The following is an 18,228-nucleotide window of genomic DNA, read 5'->3' on the forward strand; positions in this document are numbered from 1 at the left end:
TTTCAAGGCTAGAGGGATCCTGAGGTCACTGTAGCAACACGAAAGAGCTCCGTGGACCAAAAATCAACTCGAGATGAGAGCTTAGTCCCTGGCTTCGACTCCAGAGGAATACCACCTTACCACAAGCACCTCAAGAGGAGGCTTCTCTCAGCTCTAGCTATGTGAGAGGGACCCTGAGTTTGCGGCCTCAAGTGGAATGGACACTGCGATGCCCTGACTCGAAATAAGGCCGAATATCCCTGCAGTGACTTGAATGCAGGCTCGTCTTGCATCTCCCAAGACGAAAGGATGTCTGAATCCCCTGTGGAGACCACAGAGAAAGACCTACTTCCCCACCTCATTGCGACCGGAGGCCTCTCATCCTTAAAAAACTCCAGAGGTACGCGGAGATCAGTGCCTCCAAAGGAGACGATGCCTGACTCCTCGTGAAACTTGATAGGAGTCCCAGGATTCCTGTGGCACGTGGAAAGGGACCCTTGGTCTCCCGCCTCAGCTGGAGAGGCGTCCCAATTGCCCTGCCAAGCCTCGAGGAGAATCCCGAGTTGTCCCTCGCAACTAGGTAGGAGTCCTGACGTTGCTGAACAAACACGTGGCTGGAAGGTCCATCCCCGTCGTAACTCAAGAATATACCCCAGGTTCCCTCCGCAACTCGAGAAAATCCATGAGACTTCCCCCTCGCCGTGAGAAGAGGCCCGATTCCCCTGCACTGCATGCAGAGCAATTCCGTGTTGCACATCACACATGAAAGGAGCCTTGATTTCCTTGACGGCACTCCAGCGAATCCCCAAGAACACTGTTCCAAGCCTAGAGGGATCCTGAGGTCACTGTAGCAACACGAAAGTGCTCCGTGGACCAAAAATAAACTCGAGATGAGAGCTTAGTCCCTGGCTTCGACTCCAGAGGAATACAACCTTACCACAAGCACCTCAAGAGGAGGCTTCTCTCAGCTCTAGGTATGTGAGAGGGACCCTGAGTTTGCGGCCTCAAGTGGAATGGACACCGCGATGCAGTGACTCGAAATAAGGCCGGATATCCGTGCAGTGACTTGAATGCAGGCTCGTCTTGCATCTCCCAAGACGAAAGGATGTCTGAATCCCCTGTGGAGACCACAGAGAAAGACCTAGTTCCCCACCTCATCGCGACCGGAGGCCTCACATCCTTTGAAAACTCCAGAGGTACGCGGAGATCAGTGCCTCCAAAGGAGACGATGCCTGACTCCTCGTGAAACTTGATAGGAGTCCCAGGATTCCTGTGGCACGTTGAAAGGAACCCTTGGTCTCCCGCCTCAGCTGGAGAGGCGTCCCAATTGCCCTGCCAAGCCTCGAGGAGAATCCCGACTTGTCCCTCGCAACTAGGTAGGAGTCCTGACGTCGCTGAACAACCATGTGGGTGGAAGGGCCATCCCCGTAGTAACTCGAGAATATACCCCAGGTTCCCGCCGCAACTCGAGAAAAACCATGAGACTTCCCCCTCGCCGTGAAAAGAGGCCCAATTCCCATGCACTACATGCAGAGCAATTCCGTGTTGCACATCAAACAAGAAAGGAGCCTTGATTTCCTTGATGGCACTCCAGAGAAACCGCAAGAACACTGTTTCAAGGCTAGAGGGATCCCGAGGTCACTGTAGCAACACGAAAGAGCTCCGTGGACCAAAAATCAACTCAAGATGAGAGGTTAGTCCCTGGCTTCGACTCCAGAGGAAACCACCTTACCACAAGCACCTCAAGAGGAGGCTTCTCTCAGCTCTAGCTATGTGAGAGGGACCCTGATTTTGCCCCCTCAAGTGGAATGGACAACGCGATGCCCTGACTCGAAATAAGGCCGAATATCCCTGCAGTGACTTGAATGCAGGCTCGTCTTGCATCTCCCAAGACGAAAGGATGTCTGAATCCCCTGTGGAGACCACAGAGAAAGACATAGTTCCCCACCTCATCGCGACCGGAGGCCTCACATCCTTTGAAAACTCCAGAGGTACGCGGAGATCAATGCCTCCAAAGGAGACGATGCCTGACTCCTCGTGAAACTTGATAGGAGTCCCAGGATTCCTGTGGCACGTGGAAAGGGACCCTTGGTCTCCCGCCTCAGCTGGAGAGGCGTCCCAATTGCCCTGCCAAGCCTCGAGGAGAATCCCGAGTTGTCCCTCGCAACTAGGCAGGAGTCCTGACGTCGCTGAAGAAACACGTGTGTGGAAGGCCATCCCCGTCGTAACTCGAGAATATACCCCAGTTTCCCGCCGCAACTCGAAAAAAACCATGAGACTTCCCCCTCGCCGCGAGATGAGGCCCGATTCCCCTGCACTGCGTGCAGAGCAATTCCGTGTTGCACATCAAACATGAAAGGAACCTTGATTTCCTTGATGGCACTCCAGAGAAACCCCAAGAACACTGATTCAAGGCTAGAGGGATCCCGAGGTCACTGTAGCAACACGAAAGAGCTCCGTGGACCAAAAATCAACTCGAGATGAGAGGTTAGTCCCTGGCTTCGACTCCAGAGGAATACCACCTTACCACAAGCACCTCAAGAGGAGGCTTCTCTCAGCTCTAGGTATGTGAGAGGGACCCTGAGTTTGCGGCCTCAAGTGGAATGGACACTGCGATGCCCTGACTCAAAATAAGGCCGGATATCCCTGCAGTGACTTGAATGCAGGCTCGTCTTTCATCTCCCAAGACGAAAGGATGTCTGAATCCCCTGTGGAGACCACAGAGAAAGACCTAGTTCCCCACCTCATGGCGACCGGAGGCCTCATATCCTTTGAAAACTCCAGAGGTACGCGGAGATCAGTGCCTCCAAAGGAGACGATGCCTGACTCCTCGTGAAACTTGATAGGAGTCCCAGGATTCCTGTGGCACGTGGAAAGGGACCCTTGGTCTCCCGCCTCAGCTGGAGAGGCGTCCCAATTGCCCTGCCAAGCCTCGAGGAGAACCCCGAGTTGTCCCTCACAACTAGGCAGGAGTCCTGACGTCGCTGAAGAAACACGTGGGTGGAAGGGCCATCCCCGTCGTACCTCGAGAATATACCCCAGGTTCCCGCCGCAACTCGTGAAAAACCATGAGAGTTCCCCCTCGCCGCGAGATGAGGCCCGATTCCCCTGCACTGCGTGCACAGCAATTCCGTGTTGCACATCACACATGAAAGGAGCCTTGATTTCCTTGATGGCACTCCAGAGAAACCCCAAGAACACTGTTTCAAGGCTAGAGGGATCCTCAGGTCACTGTAGCAACAAGAAAGAGCTCCATGGACCAAAAATCAAATAGAGATGAGAGGTTAGTTCCTGGCTTCGACTCCAGAGGAATACCACCTTACCAGAAGCACCTCAAGAGGAGGCTTCTCTCAGCTCTAGCTATGTGAGAGGGGCCCTGAGTTTGCGGCCTCAAGTGGAATGGAGACCGCGATGCCCTGACTCGAAATAAGGCCGGATATCCCTGCAGTGACTTGAATGCAGGCTCGTCTTGCATCTCCCAAGACTAAAGGATGTCTGAATCCCCTGTGGAGACCACAGAGAAAGACCTAGTTCCCCACCTCATCGCGACCGGAGGCCTCACATCCTTTGAAAACTCCAGAGGTACGCGGAGATCAGTGCCTCCAAAGGAGACGAAGCCTGACTCCTCGTGAAACTTGATAGGATTCCCAGGATTCCTGTGGCACGTGGAAAGGGACCCTTGGTCTCCCGCCTCAGCTGGAGAGGCGTCCCAATTGCCCTGCCAAGCCTCGAGGAGAATCCCGAGTTGTCCCTCGCAACTAGGCAGGAGTCCTGACGTTGCTGAAGAAACAAGTGTCTGGAAGGGCCATCCAGGTCGTAACTCGAGAATATTCCCCAGGTTCCTGCCGCAACTCGAGAAAAACCATGACACTTCCCCCTCGCCGCGAGATGAGGCCCGATTCCCCTGCACTGCGTGCAGAGCAATTCCGTGTTGCACATCAAACAAGAAAGGAGCCTTGATTTCCTTGATGGCACTCCAGAGAAACCCCAAGAACACTGTTTCAAGGCTAGAGGGATCCTGAGGTCACTGTAGCAACACGAAATAGCTCCGTGGACCAAAAATCAACTCGAGATGAGAGCTTAGTCCCTGGCTTCGACTCCAGAGGAATACCACCTTACGACAAGCACCTCAAGAGGAGGCTTCTCTCAGCTCTAGCTATGTGAGAGGGACCCTGAGTTTGCGGCCTCAAGTGGAATGGACACCGCGATGCCCTGACTCGAAATAAGGCCGGATATCCCTGCAGTGACTTGAATGCAGGCTCTTCTTGCATCTCCCAAGACGAAAGGATGTCTGAATCCCCTGTGGAGACCACAGAGAAAGACCTAGTTCCCCACCTCATCGCGACCGGAGGCCTCACATCCTTTGAAAACTCCAGAGGTACGCGGAGATCAGTGCCTCCAAAGGAGACGAGGCCTGACTCCTCGTGAAACTTGATAGGAGTCCCAGGATTCCTGTGGCACGTGGAAAGGGACCCTTGGTCTCCCACCTCAGCTGGAGAGGCATCCCAATTGCCCTGCCAAGCCTCGAGGAGAATCCCGAGTTGTCCCTCGCAACTAGGCAGGAGTCCTGACGTCGCTGAACAAACACGTGTCTGGAAGGGCCATCCCCGTAGTAACTCGAGAATATACCCCAGGTTCCTGCCGCAACTCGAGAAAAACCATGAGACATCCCCCTCGCCGTGAGAAGAGGCCCGATTCCCCTGCACTGCATGCAGAGCAATTCCGTGTTGCACATCAAACAAGAAAGGAGCCTTGATTTCCTTGATGGCACTCCAGAGAAACCCCAAGAACACTGTTTCAAGGCTAGAGGGATCCCGAGGTCACTGTAGCAACACGAAAGAGCTCCGTGGACCAAAAATCAACTCGAGATGAGAGGTTAGTCCCTGGCTTCGACTCCAGAGGAATACCACCTTACCACAAGCATCTCAAGAGGAGGCTTCTCTCAGCTCTAGGTATGTGAGAGGGACCCTGATTTTGCGGCCTCAAGTGGAATGGACACCGCGATGCCCTGACTCGAAATAAGGCCGGATATCCCTGCAGTGACTTGAATGCAGGCTCGTCTTGCATATCCCAAGATGAAAGGATGTCTGAATCCCCTGTGGAGATCACAGAGAATGACCTAGTTCCCCACCTCATCGCGACCGGAGGCCTCACATCCTTTGAAAATTCCAGAGGTACGCGGAGATCAGTGCCTCCAAAGGAGACGATGCCTGACTCCTCGTGAAACTTGATAGGAGTCCCAGGATTCCTGTGGCACGTGGAAAGGGACCCTTGGTCTCCCGCCTCAGCTGGAGAGGCGTTCCAATTTCCCTGCCAAGCCTCGAGGAGAATCCCGAGTTGTCCCTCGCAACTAGGAAGGAGTCCTGACGTCGCTGAACAAACACGTGGCTGGAAGGGCCATCCCCGTAGTAACTCGAGAATATACCCCAGGTTCCCGCCGCAACTCGAGAAAAACCATGAGACGTCACCCTCGACGTGAGAAGAGGCCCGATTCCCCTGCACTGCATGCAGAGCAATTCCGTGTTGCACATCAAACAAGAAAGGAGCCTTGATTTCCTTGATGGCAATCCAGAGAAACCCCAAGAACACTGTTTCAAGGCTAGAGGGATCCCGAGGTCACTGTAGCAACACGAAAGAGCTCCGTGGACCAAAAATCAACTCGAGATGAGAGGTTAGTCCCTGGCTTCGACTCCAGAGGAATACAACCTTACCACAAGCACCTCAAGAGGAGGCTTCTCTCAGCTCTAAGAATGTGAGAGGGACCCTGAGTTTGCGGCCTCAAGTGGAATGGACACTGCGATGCCCTGACTCGAAATAAGGCCGGATATCCCTGCAGTGACTTGAATGCAGGCTCGTCTTGCATCTCGCAAGACGAAAGGATGTCTGAATCCCCTGTAGAGATCATAGAGAAAGACCTAGTTCGCCACCTCATCACGACCGGAGGCCTCACATCCTTTGAAAACTCCAGAGGTACGCGGAGATCAGTGCCTCCAAAGGAGACGATGCCTGACTCCTCGTGAAACTTGATAGGATTCCCAGGATTCCTGTGGCAAGTGGAAAGAGAACCTTGGTCTCCCGCCTCAGCTGGAGAGGCGTCCCAATTGCCCTGCCAAGCCTCGAGGAGAATCCCGAGTTGTCCCTCGCAACTAGGCAGCAGTCCTGACGTCGCTGAACAAACACGTGTCTGGAAGGGCCATCCCCGTCGTAACTCGAGAATATTCCCCAGGTTCCCGCAGCAACTCGAGAAAAACCATGAGACTTCCCACTCGCCGCGAGATGAGGCCCGATTCCCCTGCACTGCGTGCATAGCAATTCCGTGTTGCACATCAAACAAGAAAGGAGCCTTGATTTCATTGATGAAACTCCAGAGAGACGCCAAGAACACTGTTTCAAGGCAAGAGGGATCCTGAGGTCACTACAGTAACACGAAAGAGCTCCGTGGACCAAAAATCAACTCGAGATGAGAGGTTAGTCCCTGGCTTCGACTCCAGAGGAATACCACCTTACCACAAGCACCTCAAGAGGAGGCTTCTCTCAGCTCTAGCTATGTGAGAGGGACCCTGAGTTTGCTGCCTCAAGTGGAATGGACACCGCGATGCCCTGACTCGAAATAAGGCCGGATATCCCTGCAGTGACTTGAATGCAGGCTCGTCTTGCATCTCCCAAGATGAAAGGATGTCTGAATCCCCTGTGGAGACAACAGAGAAAGACCATAGTTCCCCACCTCATCGCGACCGGAGGCCTCACATCCTTTGAAAACTCCAGAGGTACGCGGAGATCAGTGCCTCCAAATTAGACGATGCCTGACTCCTCGTGAAACTTGATAGGAGTCCCAGGATTCCTGTGGAACGTGGAAAGGGACCGTTGGTCTCCCGCCTCAGCTGGAGAGGCGTCCCAATTGCCCTGCCAAGCCTCGAGGAGAATCCCGAGTTGTCCCTCACAACTAGGCAGGAGTCCTGACGTCGCTGAACAAACACGTGTCTGGAAGGGCCATCCCCGTAGTAACTCGAGAATATACCCTAGGTTCCCGCCGCAACTCGAGAAAAACCATGAGACTTCCCCCTCGCCGTGAGAAAAGGCCCGATTCCCAAGCACTGCATGCAGAGCAATTCCGTGTTACACATCAAACAAGAAAGGAGCCTTGATTTCCTTGATGGCACTCCAGAGAAACCCCAAGAACACTGTTTCAAGGCTAGAGGGATCCCGAGGTCACTGTAGCAACACGAAAGAGCTCCGTGGACCAAAAATCAACTCGAGATGAGAGGTTAGTCCCTGGCTTCGACTCCAGAGGAATACCACCTTACCACAAGCACCTCAAGAGGAGGCTTCTCTCAGCTCTAGGTATGTGAGAGGGACCCTGAGTTTGCGGCCTCAAGTGGAATGGACACCGCGATGCCCTGACTCGAAATAAGGCCGGATATCCCTGCAGTGACTTGAATGCAGGCTCGTCTTGCATATCCCAAGATGAAAGGATGTCTGTATCCCCTGTGGAGATCACAGAGAATGACCTAGTTCCCCACCTCATCGCGACCGGAGGCCTCACATCCTTTGAAAATTCCAGAGGTACGCGGAGATCAGTGCCTCCAAAGGAGACGATGCCTGACTCCTCGTGAAACTTGATAGGATTCCCAGGATTCCTGTGGCACGTGGAAAGGGACCCTTGGTCTCCCGCCTCAGCTGGAGAGGCGTCCCAATTGCCCTGCCAAGCCTCGAGGAGAACCCCGAGTTGTCCCTCGCAACTAGGCAGGAGTCCTGACGTCGCTGGAGAAACACGTGGGTGGAAGGGCCGTCCCCGTCGTAACTCAAGAATATACCCCAGGTTCCCGCCGCAACTCGAGAAAAACGATGAGACTTCCCCCTCGCCGCGAGATGAGGCCCGATTCCCCTGCACTGTGTGCAGAGCAATTCCGTGTTGCACATCACACATGAAAGGAGCCTTGATTTCCTTGATGGCACTCCAGAGAATCCCCAAGAACACTGTTTCAAGGCTAGAGGGATCCTGAGGTCACTGTAGCAACACGAAAGAGCTCCGTGGACCAAAAATCAACTCGAGATGAAAGCTTAGTCCCTGGCTTCGACTGAAGAGGAATACCACCTTTCCACAAGCACCTCAAGAGGAGGCTTCTCTCAGCTCTAGGTATGTGAGAGGGACCCTGAGTTTGCGGCCTCAAGTGGAATGGACACTGTGATGCCCTGACTCAAAATAAGGCCGGATATTCCTGCAGTGACTTGAATGCAGGCTCGTCTTGCATCTCCCAAGACGAAAGGATGTCTGAATCCCCTGTGGAGACCACAGAGAAAGACCTAGTTCCCCACCTCATCGCGACCGGAGGCCTCACATCCTTTGAAAACTCCAGAGGTACGCGGAGATCAGTGCCTCCAAAGGAGACGATGCCTGACTCCTCGTGAAACTTGATAGGAGTCCCAGGATTCCTGTGGCACATGGAAAGGGACACTTGGTCTCCCGCCTCAGCTGGAGAGGCGTCCCAATTGCCCTTCCAAGCCTCGAGGAGATTCCCGAGTTGTCCCTCGCAACTAGGCAGGAGTCCTGACATCACTGAACAAACATGTGGGTGGAAGGGCCATCCCCGTCGAAACTCGAGAATATTCCCCAGGTTCCCGCCGCAACTCGAGAAAAACCATGAGACTACCCCCTCGCCGTGAGATGAGGCACGATGCCCCTGCACTGCGTGCAGAGCAATTCCGTGTTGCACATCACACATGAAAGGAGCCTTGATTTCCTTGATGGCACTCCAGAGAAACGCCAAGAACACTGTTTCAAGGCAAGAGGGATCCTGAGGTCACTGCAGCAACAGGAAAGAGCACCGTGGACCAAAAATCAACTCGAGATGAGAGGTTAGTCCCTGGCTTCGACTCCAGAGGAATACCACCTTACCACAAGCACCTCAAGAGGAGGCTTCTCTCAGCTCTAGCTATGTGAGAGGGACCCTGAGTTTGCGGCCTCAAGTGGAATGGACACCGCGATGCCCTGACTCGAAATAAGGCCGAATATCCCTGCAGTGACTTGAATGCAGGCTCGTCTTGCATCTTCCAAGATGAAAGGATGTCTGAATCCCCTGTGGAGACCACAGAGAAAGACCTTGTTCCCCACCTCATCGAGACCGGAGGCCTCACATCCTTTGAAAACTCCAGAGGTACGCGGAGATCAGTGCCTCCAAAGGAGACGATGCCTGACTCCTCGTGAAACTTGATAGGAGTCCCAGGATTCCTGTGGCACGTGGAAAGGGACCTTTGGTCTCCCGCCTCAGCTGGAGAGGCGTTCCAATTGCCCTGCCAAGCCTCGAGGAGAATCCCGAGTTTTCCCTCGCAACTAGGCAGGAGTCCTGACGTCGCTGAACAAACACGTGGCTGGAAGGGCCATCCCCGTCGTAACTCGAGAATATACCCCAGGTTCCCGCCGCAACTCGAGAAAAACCATGAGACTTCCCCCTCGCCGTGAGAAGAGGCCCGATTCCCCTGCACTGCATGCAGAGCAATTCCGTGTTGCACATCAAACAAGAAAGGAGCCTTGATTTCCTTGATGGCACTCCAGAGAAACCCCAAGAACACTGTTTCAAGGCTAGAGGGATCCCGAGGTCACTGTAGCAACACGAAAGAGCTCCGTGGACCAAAAATCAACTCGAGATGAGAGGTTAGTCCCTGGCTTCGACTCCAGAGGAATATCACCTTACCACAAGCACCTCAAGAGGAGGCTTCTCTCAGCTCTAGGTATGTGAGAGGGACCCTGAGTTTGCGGCCTCAAGTGGAATGGACACCGTGATGCCCTGACTCGAAATAAGGCCGAATATCCCTGCAGTGACTTGAATGCAGGCTCGTCTTGCATCGCCCAAGATGAAAGGATGTCTGAATCCCCTGTGGAGATCACAGAGAATGACCTAGTTCCCCAACTCATGGCGACCGGAGGCCTCATATCCTTTAAAAAATCCAGAGGTACGCGGAGATCAGTGCCTCCAAAGGAGACGATGCCTGACTCCTCGTGAAACTTGATAGGAGTCCCAGGATTCCTGTGGCACGTGGAAAGGGACCCTTGGTCTCCCGCCTCAGCTGGAGAGGCGTCCCAATTGCCCTGCCAAGCCTCGAGGAGAATCCCGAGTTGTCCCTCGCAACTAGGCAGGAGTCCTCACGTCGCTGAACAACCACCTGGGTGGAAGGGCCATCCCCGTAGTAACTCGAGAATATACCCCAGGTTCCCGCCGCAACTCGAGAAAAACCATGAGACTTCCCCCTCGCTGTGAGAAGAGGCCCGATTCCCCTGCACTGCATGCAGAGCAATTCCGTGTTGCACATCAAACAAGAAAGGAGCCTTGATTTCCTTGATGGCACTCCAGAGAAACCCCAAGAACACTGTTTCAAGGCTAGAGTGATCCTGAGGTCACTGTAGCAACACGAAAGAGCTCCGTGGACCAAAAATCAACTCGAGATGAGAGGTTAGTCCCTGGCTTCGACTCCAGAGGAATACCACCTTACCACAAGCACCTCAAGTGAAGGCTTCTCTCAGCTCTAGCTATGTGAGAGGGACCCTGATTTTGCGGCCTCAAGTGGAATGGACACCGCGATGCCCTGACTCGAAATAAGGCCGAATATCCCTGCAGTGACTTGAATGCAGGCTCGTCTTGCATCTCCCAAGACGAAAGGATGTCTGAATCCCCTGTGGAGACCACAGAGAAAGACCTAGTTCCCCACCTCATGGCGACCGGAGGCCTCACATCCTTTGAAAACTCCAGAGGTACGCGGAGATCAGTGCCTCCAAAGGAGACGATGCCTGACTCCTCGTGAAACTTGATAGGATTCCCAGGATTCCTGTGGCACGTGGAAAGGGACCCTTGGTCTCCCGCCTCAGCTGGAGAGGCATCCCAATTGCCCTGCCAAGCCTCGAGGAGAACCCTGAGTTGTCCCTCGCAACTAGGCAGGAGTCCTGACGTCGCTGAAGAAACACGTGGGTGGAAGGGCCATCCCCGTCGTAACTCGAGAATATACCCCAGGTTCCCGCCGCAACTCGAGAAAAACCATGAGACTTCCCCCTCGCCGCGAGATGAGGCCCGATTCCCCTGCACTGCGTGCAGAGCAATTTCGTGTTGCACATCACACATGAAAGGAGCCTTGATTTCCTTGATGGCACTCCAGAGAAACCCCAAGAACACTGTTTCAAGGCTAGAGGGATCCTGAGGTCACTGTAGCAACACGAAAGAGCTCCGCGGACCAGAAATCACCTCGAGATGAGAGCTTAGTCCCTGGCTTCGACTCCAGAGGAATACCACCTTACCACAAGCACCTCAAGCGGAGGCTTCTCTCAGCTCTAGGTATGTGAGAGGGACCCTGAGTTTGCGGCCTCAAGTGGAATGGACACCGCGATGCCCTGACTCGAAATAAGGCCGGATATTCCTGCAGTGACTTGAATGCAGGCTCGTCTTGCATATCCCAAGACGAAAGGATGTCTGAATCCCCTGTGGAGATCACAGAGAATGACCTAGTTCCCCACCTCATCGCGACCGGAGGCCTCACATCCTTTGAAAATTCCAGAGGTACGCGGAGATCAGTGCCTCCAAAGGAGACGATGCCTGACTCCTCGTGAAACTTGATAGGAGTCCCAGGATTCCTGTGGCACGTGGAAAGGGACCCTTGGTCTCCCGCCTCAGCTGGAGAGGCGTCCCAATTGTCCTTCCAAGCCTCGAAGAGAATCCCGAGTTGTTCCTCGCAACTAGGCAGCAGTCCTGACGTCGCTGAACAACCACGTGGGTGGAAGGGCCATCCCCGTAGTAACTCGAGAATATACCCCAGGTTCCCGCCCCAACTCGAGAAAAACCATGAGACTTCCCCCTCGCCGTGAGAAGAGGCCCGATTCCCCTGCACTGCATGCAGAGCAATTCCGTGTTGCACATCAAACAAGAAAGGAGCCTTGATTTCCTTGATGGCACTCCAGAGAAACCCCAAGAACACTGTTTCCAGGCTAGTGGGATCCTGAGGTCACTGCAGCAACAGGAAAGAGCTCCGTGGACCAAAAATCAACTCGAGATGAGAGGTTAGTCCCTGGCTTCGACTCCAGAGGAATACCACCTTACCACAAGCACCTCAAGAGGAGGCTTCTCTCAGCTCTAGGTATGTGAGAGGGACCCTGATTTTGCGGCCTCAAGTGGAATGGACACCGCGATGCCCTGACTCGAAATAAGGCCGAATATCCCTGCAGTGACTTGAATGCAGGCTCGTCTTGCATCTCCCAAGATGAAAGGAAGTCTGAATCCCCTGTGGAGACCACAGAGAAAGACCTAGTTCCCCACCTCATGGCGACCGGAAGCCTCACATCCTTTGAAATCTCCAGAGGAACGCGGAGATCAATGCCTCCAAAGGAGACGATGCCTGACTCCTCGTGAAACTTGATAGGAGTCCCAGGATTCCTGTGGCACGTGGAAAGGGACCCTTGGTCTCCCGCCTCAGCTGGAGAGGCGTCCCAATTTCCCTGCCAAGCCTCGAGGAGAACCCCGAGTTGTCCCTCGCAACTAGGCAGGAGTCCTGACGTCGCTGAACAACCACGTGGGTGGAAGGGCCATCCACGTAGTAACTCCAGAATATACCCCAGGTTCCCGCCGCAACTCGAGAAAAACCATGAGACTTCCCCCTCGCTGTGAGAAGAGGCCCGATTCTCCTGCACTGCATGCAGAGCAATTCCGTGTTGCACATCAAACAAGAAAGGAGCCTTGATTTCCTTGATGGCACTCCAGAGAAACCCCAAGAACACTGTTTCAAGGCTAGAGGGATCCTGAGGTCACTGTAGCAACACGAAAGAGCTCCGTGGACCAAAAATCAACTCGAGATGAGAGGTTAGTCCCTGGCTTCGACTCCAGAGGAATACCACCTTACCACAAGCACCTCAAGTGGAGGCTTCTCTCAGCTCTAGGTATGTGAGAGGGACCCTGATTTTGCGGCCTCAAGTGGAATGGACACCGCGATGCCCTGACTCGAAATAAGGCCGAATATCCCTGCAGTGACTTGAATGCAGGCTCGTCTTGCATCTCCCAAGATGAAGGGATGTCTGAATCCCCTGTGGAGACCACAGAGAAAGACCTAGTTCCCCACCTCATGGCGACCGGAGGCCTCACATCCTTTGAAAACTCCAGAGGTACGCGGAGATCAGTGCCTCCAAATTAGACGATGCCTGACTCCTCGTGAAACTTGATAGGATTCCCAGGATTCCTGTGGCACGTGGAAAGGGACCCTTGGTCTCCCGCCTCAGCTGGAGAGGCATCCCAATTGCCCTGCCATGCCTCGAGGAGAACCCTGAGTTGTCCCTCGCAACTAGGCAGGAGTCCTGACGTCGCTGAAGAAACACGTGGGTGGAAGGGCCATCCCCGTCGTAACTCGAGAATATACCCCAGGTTCCTGCCGCAACTCGAGAAAAACCATGAGACTTCCCCCTCGCCGCGAGATGAGGCCCGATTCCCCTGTACTGCGTGCAGAGCAATTCCGTGTTGCACATCACACATGAAAGGAGCCTTGATTTCCTTGATGGCACTCCAGAGAAACCCCAAGAACACTGTTTCAAGGCTAGAGGGATCCTGAGGTCACTGTAGCAACAGAAAAGAGCTCCGTGGACCAAAAATCAACTAGAGATGAGAGGTTAGTCCCTGGCTTCGACGCCAGAGGAATACCACCTTACCACAAGCACCTCAAGAGGAGGCTTCTCTCAGCTCTAGGTATGTGAGAGGGACCCTGAGTTTGCGGCCTCAAGTGGAATGGACACCATGATTCCCTGACTCGAAATAAGGCCGGATATCCCTGCAGTGACTTGAATGCAGGCTCGTCTTGCATCTCCCAAGAGGAAAGGATGTCTGAATCCCCTGTAGAGATCATAGAGAAAGACCTAGTTCCCCACCTCATCGCGACCGGATGCCTCACATCCTTTGAAAACTCCAGAGGTACGCGGAGATCAGTGTCTCCAAAGGAGACGATGCCTGACTCCTCGTGAAACTTGATAGGATTCCCAGGATTCCTGTGGCACGTGGAAAGGGACCCTTGGTCTCCCGCCTCAGCTGGAGAGGCGTCCCAATTGCCCTGCCAAGCCTCGAGGAGAATCCCGAGTTGTCCCTCGCAACTAGGCAGCAGTCCTGACGTCGCTGAACAAACACGTGTCTGGAAGGGCCATCCCCGTCGTAACTCGAGAATATTCCCCAGGTTCCCACCGCAACTCGAGAAAAACCATGAGACTTCCCCCTCGCCGCGAGATGAGGCCCGATTCCCCTGCACTGCGTGCATAGCAATTCCGTATTGCACATCAAACAAGAAAGGAGCCTTGATTTCCTTGATGGCACTCCAGAGAAACGCCAAGAACACTGTTTCAAGGCAAGACGGATCCTGAGGTCACTGCAGCAACAGGAAAGAGCTCCGTGGACCAAAAATCAACTCGACATGAGAGGTTAGTCCCTGGCTTCCACTCCAGAGGAATACCACCTTACCACAAGCACCTCAAGTGGAGGCTTCTCTCAGCTCTAGCTATGTGAGAGGAACCCTGAGTTTGCGGCCTCAAGTGGAATGGACACCGCGATGCCCTGACTCGAAATAAGGCCGAATATCCCTGCAGTGACTTGAATGCAGGCTCGTCTTGCATCGCCCAAGATGAAAGGATGTCTGAATCCCCTGTGGAGATCACAGAGAATGACCTAGTTCCCAACTTCATGGCGACAGGAGGCCTCACATCCTTTGAAAACTCCAGAGGTACGCGGAGATCAGTGCCTCCAAAGGAGACGATGCCTGACTCCTCGTGAAACTTGATAGGAGTCCCAGGATTCCTGTGGCACGTGGAAAGGGACCCTTGGTCTCCCGCCTCAGCTGGAGAGGCGTCCCAATTGCCCTGCCAAGCCTCGAGGAGAATCCCGAGTTGTCCCTCGCAACTAAGCAGGAGTCCTGACGTCGCTGAACAACCACGTGGCTGGAAGGGCCATCCCCGTAGTAACTCGAGAATATACCCCGGGTTCCCGCCGCAACTCGAGAAAAACCATGAGACTTCCCCCTCGCTGTGAGAAGAGGCCCGATTCCCCTGCACTGCATGCAGAGCAATTCCGTGTTGCACATCAAACAAGAAAGGAGCCTTGATTTCCTTGATGGCACTCCAGAGAAACCCCAAGAACACTGTTTCAAGGCTAGAGGGATCCTGAGGTCACTGTAGCAACAGAAAAGAGCTCCGTGAACCAAAAATCAACTAGAGATGAGAGGTTAGTCCCTGGCTTCGATTCCAGAGGAATACCACCTTACCACAAGCACCTCAAGAGGAGGCTTCTCTCAGCTCTAGGTATGTGAGAGGGACCCTGAGTTTGCGGCCTCAAGTGGAATGGACACCATGATCCCTGACTCGAAATAAGGCCGAATATCCCTGCAGTGACTTGAATGCAGGCTCGTCTTGCATCTCCCAAGACGAAAGGATGTCTGAATCCCCTGTAGAGATCATAGAGAAAGACCTAGTTCCCCACCTCATCGCGACCGGATGCCTCACATCCTTTGAAAACTCCAGAGGTACGCGGAGATCAGTGCCTCCAAAGGAGACGATGCCTGACTCCTCGTGAAACTTGATAGGATTCCCAGGATTCCTGTGGCACGTGGAAAGGGACCCTTGGTCTCCCGCCTCAGCTGGAGAGGCGTCCCAATTGCCCTGCCAAGCCTCGAGGAGAATCCCGAGTTGTCCCTCGCAACTAGGCAGCAGTCCTGACGTCGCTGAACAAACACGTGTCTGGAAGAGCCATCCCCGTCGTAACTCGAGAATATTCCCCAGGTTCCCACCGCAACTCGAGAAAAACCATGAGACTTCCCCCTCGCCGCGAGATGAGGCCCGATTCCCCTGCACTGCGTGCATAGCAATTCCGTATTGCACATCAAACAAGAAAGGAGCCTTGATTTCCTTGATGGCACTCCAGAGAAACCCCAAGAACACTGTTTCAAGGCAAGAGGGATCCTGAGGTCACTGCAGCAACAGGAAAGAGCTCCGTGGACCAAAAATCAACTCGACATGAGAGGTTAGTCCCTGGCTTCGACTTCAGAGGAATAACACCTTACCACAAGCACCTCAAGAGGAGGCTTCTCTCAGCTCTAGCTATGTGAGAGGAACCCTGAGTTTGCGGCCTCCAGTGGAATGGACACCGCGATGCCCTGACTCGAAATAAGGCCGAATATCCCTGCAGTGACTTGAATGCAGGCTCGTCTTGCATCGCCCAAGATGAAAGGATGTCTGAATCCCCTGTGGAGATCACAGAGAATGACCTAGTTCCCCACCTCATGGCGACCGGAGGCCTCACATCCTTTGAAAACTCCAGAGGTACGCGGAGATCAGTGCCTCCAAAGGAGACGATGCCTGACTCCTCGTGAAACTTGATAGGAGTCCCAGGATTCCTGTGGCACGTGGAAAGGGACCCTTGGTCTCCCGCCTCAGCTGGAGAGGCGTCCCAATTGCCCTGCCAAGCCTCGAGGAGAATCCCGAGTTGTCCCTCGCAACTAGGCAGGAGTCCTGACGTCGCTGAACAACCACGTGGCTGGAAGGGCCATCCCCGTAGTAACTCGAGAATATACCCCGGGTTCCCGCCGCAACTCGAGAAAAACCATGAGACTTCCCCCTCGCTGTGAGAAGAGGCCCGATTCCCCTGCACTGCATGCAGAGCAATTCCGTGTTGCACATCAAACAAGAAAGGAGCCTTGATTTCCTTGATGGCACTCCAGAGAAACCCCAAGAACACTGTTTCAAGGCTAGAGTGATCCTGAGGTCACTGCAGCAACACGAAAGAGCTCCGTGGACCAAAAATCAACTCGAGATGAGAGGTTAGTCCCTGGCTTCGACTCCAGAGGAATACCACCTTACCACAAGCACCTCAAGTGGAGGCTTCTTTCAGCTCTAGCTATGTGAGAGGGACCCTGATTTTGCGGCCTCAAGTGGAATGGACACCGCGATGCCCTGACTCGAAATAAGGCCGAATATCCCTGCAGTGACTTGAATGCAGGCTCGTCTTGCATCTTCCAAGATGAAAGGATGTCTGAATCCGCTGTGGAGACCACAGAGAAAGACCTAGTTCCCCACCTCATGGCGACCGGAGGCCTCACATCCTTTGAAAATTCCAGAGGAACGCGGAGATCAATGCCTCCAAAGGAGACGATGCCTGACTCCTCGTGAAACTTGATAGGAGTCCCAGGATTCCTGTGGCACGTGGAAAGCGACCCTTGGTCTCCCGCCTCAGCTGGAGAGGCGTCCCAATTTCCCTGCCAAGCCTCGAGGAGAACCCCGAGTTGTCCCTCGCAACTTGGCAGCAGTCCTGACGTCGCTGAAGAAACACGTGGGTGGAAGGGCCATCCCCGCCGTAACTCGAGAATATACCCCAGGTTCCCGCCGCAACTCGAGAAAAACCATGAGACTTCCCCCTCGCCGCGATATGAGGGCCGAATCCCATGCACTGTGTGCAGAGCAATTCCGTGTTGCACATCACACATGAAAGGAGCCTTGATTTCCTTGATGGCACTCCAGAGAAACCCCAAGAACACTGTTTCAAGGCTAGAGGGATCCTGAGGTCACTGTAGCCACACGAAAGAGCTCCGTGGACCAAAAATCAACTCGAGATGAGAGGTTAGTCCCTGGCTTCGACTCCAGAGGAATACCACCTTACCACAAGCACCTCAAGAGAAGGCTTCTCTCAGCTCTAGCTATGTGAGAGGCACCCTGATTTTGCGGCCTCAAGTGGAATGGAGACCGCGATGCCCTGACTCGAAATAAGGCCGGATATCCCTGCAGTGACTTGAATGCAGGCTCGTCTTGCATCTCCCAAGATGAAAGGATGTCTGAATCCCCTGTGGAGACCACAGAGAAAGACCTAGTTCCCCACCTCATCACGACCGGAGGCCTCACATCCTTTGAAAACTCCAGAGGGACGCGGAGATCAGTGCCTCCAAAGGAGACGATGCCTGACTCCTCGTGAAACTTGATAGGATTCCCAGGATTCCTGTGGCACGTGGAAAGGGATCCTTGGTCTCCCGCCTCAGCTGGAGAGGCGTCCCAATTGCCCTGCAAAGCCTCGAGGAGAATCCCGAGTTGTCCCTCGCAACTAGGCAGGAGTCCTGACGTCGCTGAAGAAACACGTGGGTGGAAGGGCCATCCCCGTCGTAACTCGAGAATATAGCCCAAGTTCCCGCCGCAACTCGAGAAAAACCATGAGACTTCCCCCTCGCCGCGAGATGAGGCCCGATTCCCCTGCACTGCGTGCAGAG

This window comes from Cervus elaphus, chromosome 22 (assembly GCF_910594005.1).
Source record: "Cervus elaphus chromosome 22, mCerEla1.1, whole genome shotgun sequence".
Taxonomy (NCBI): Eukaryota; Metazoa; Chordata; class Mammalia; order Artiodactyla; family Cervidae; genus Cervus; species Cervus elaphus.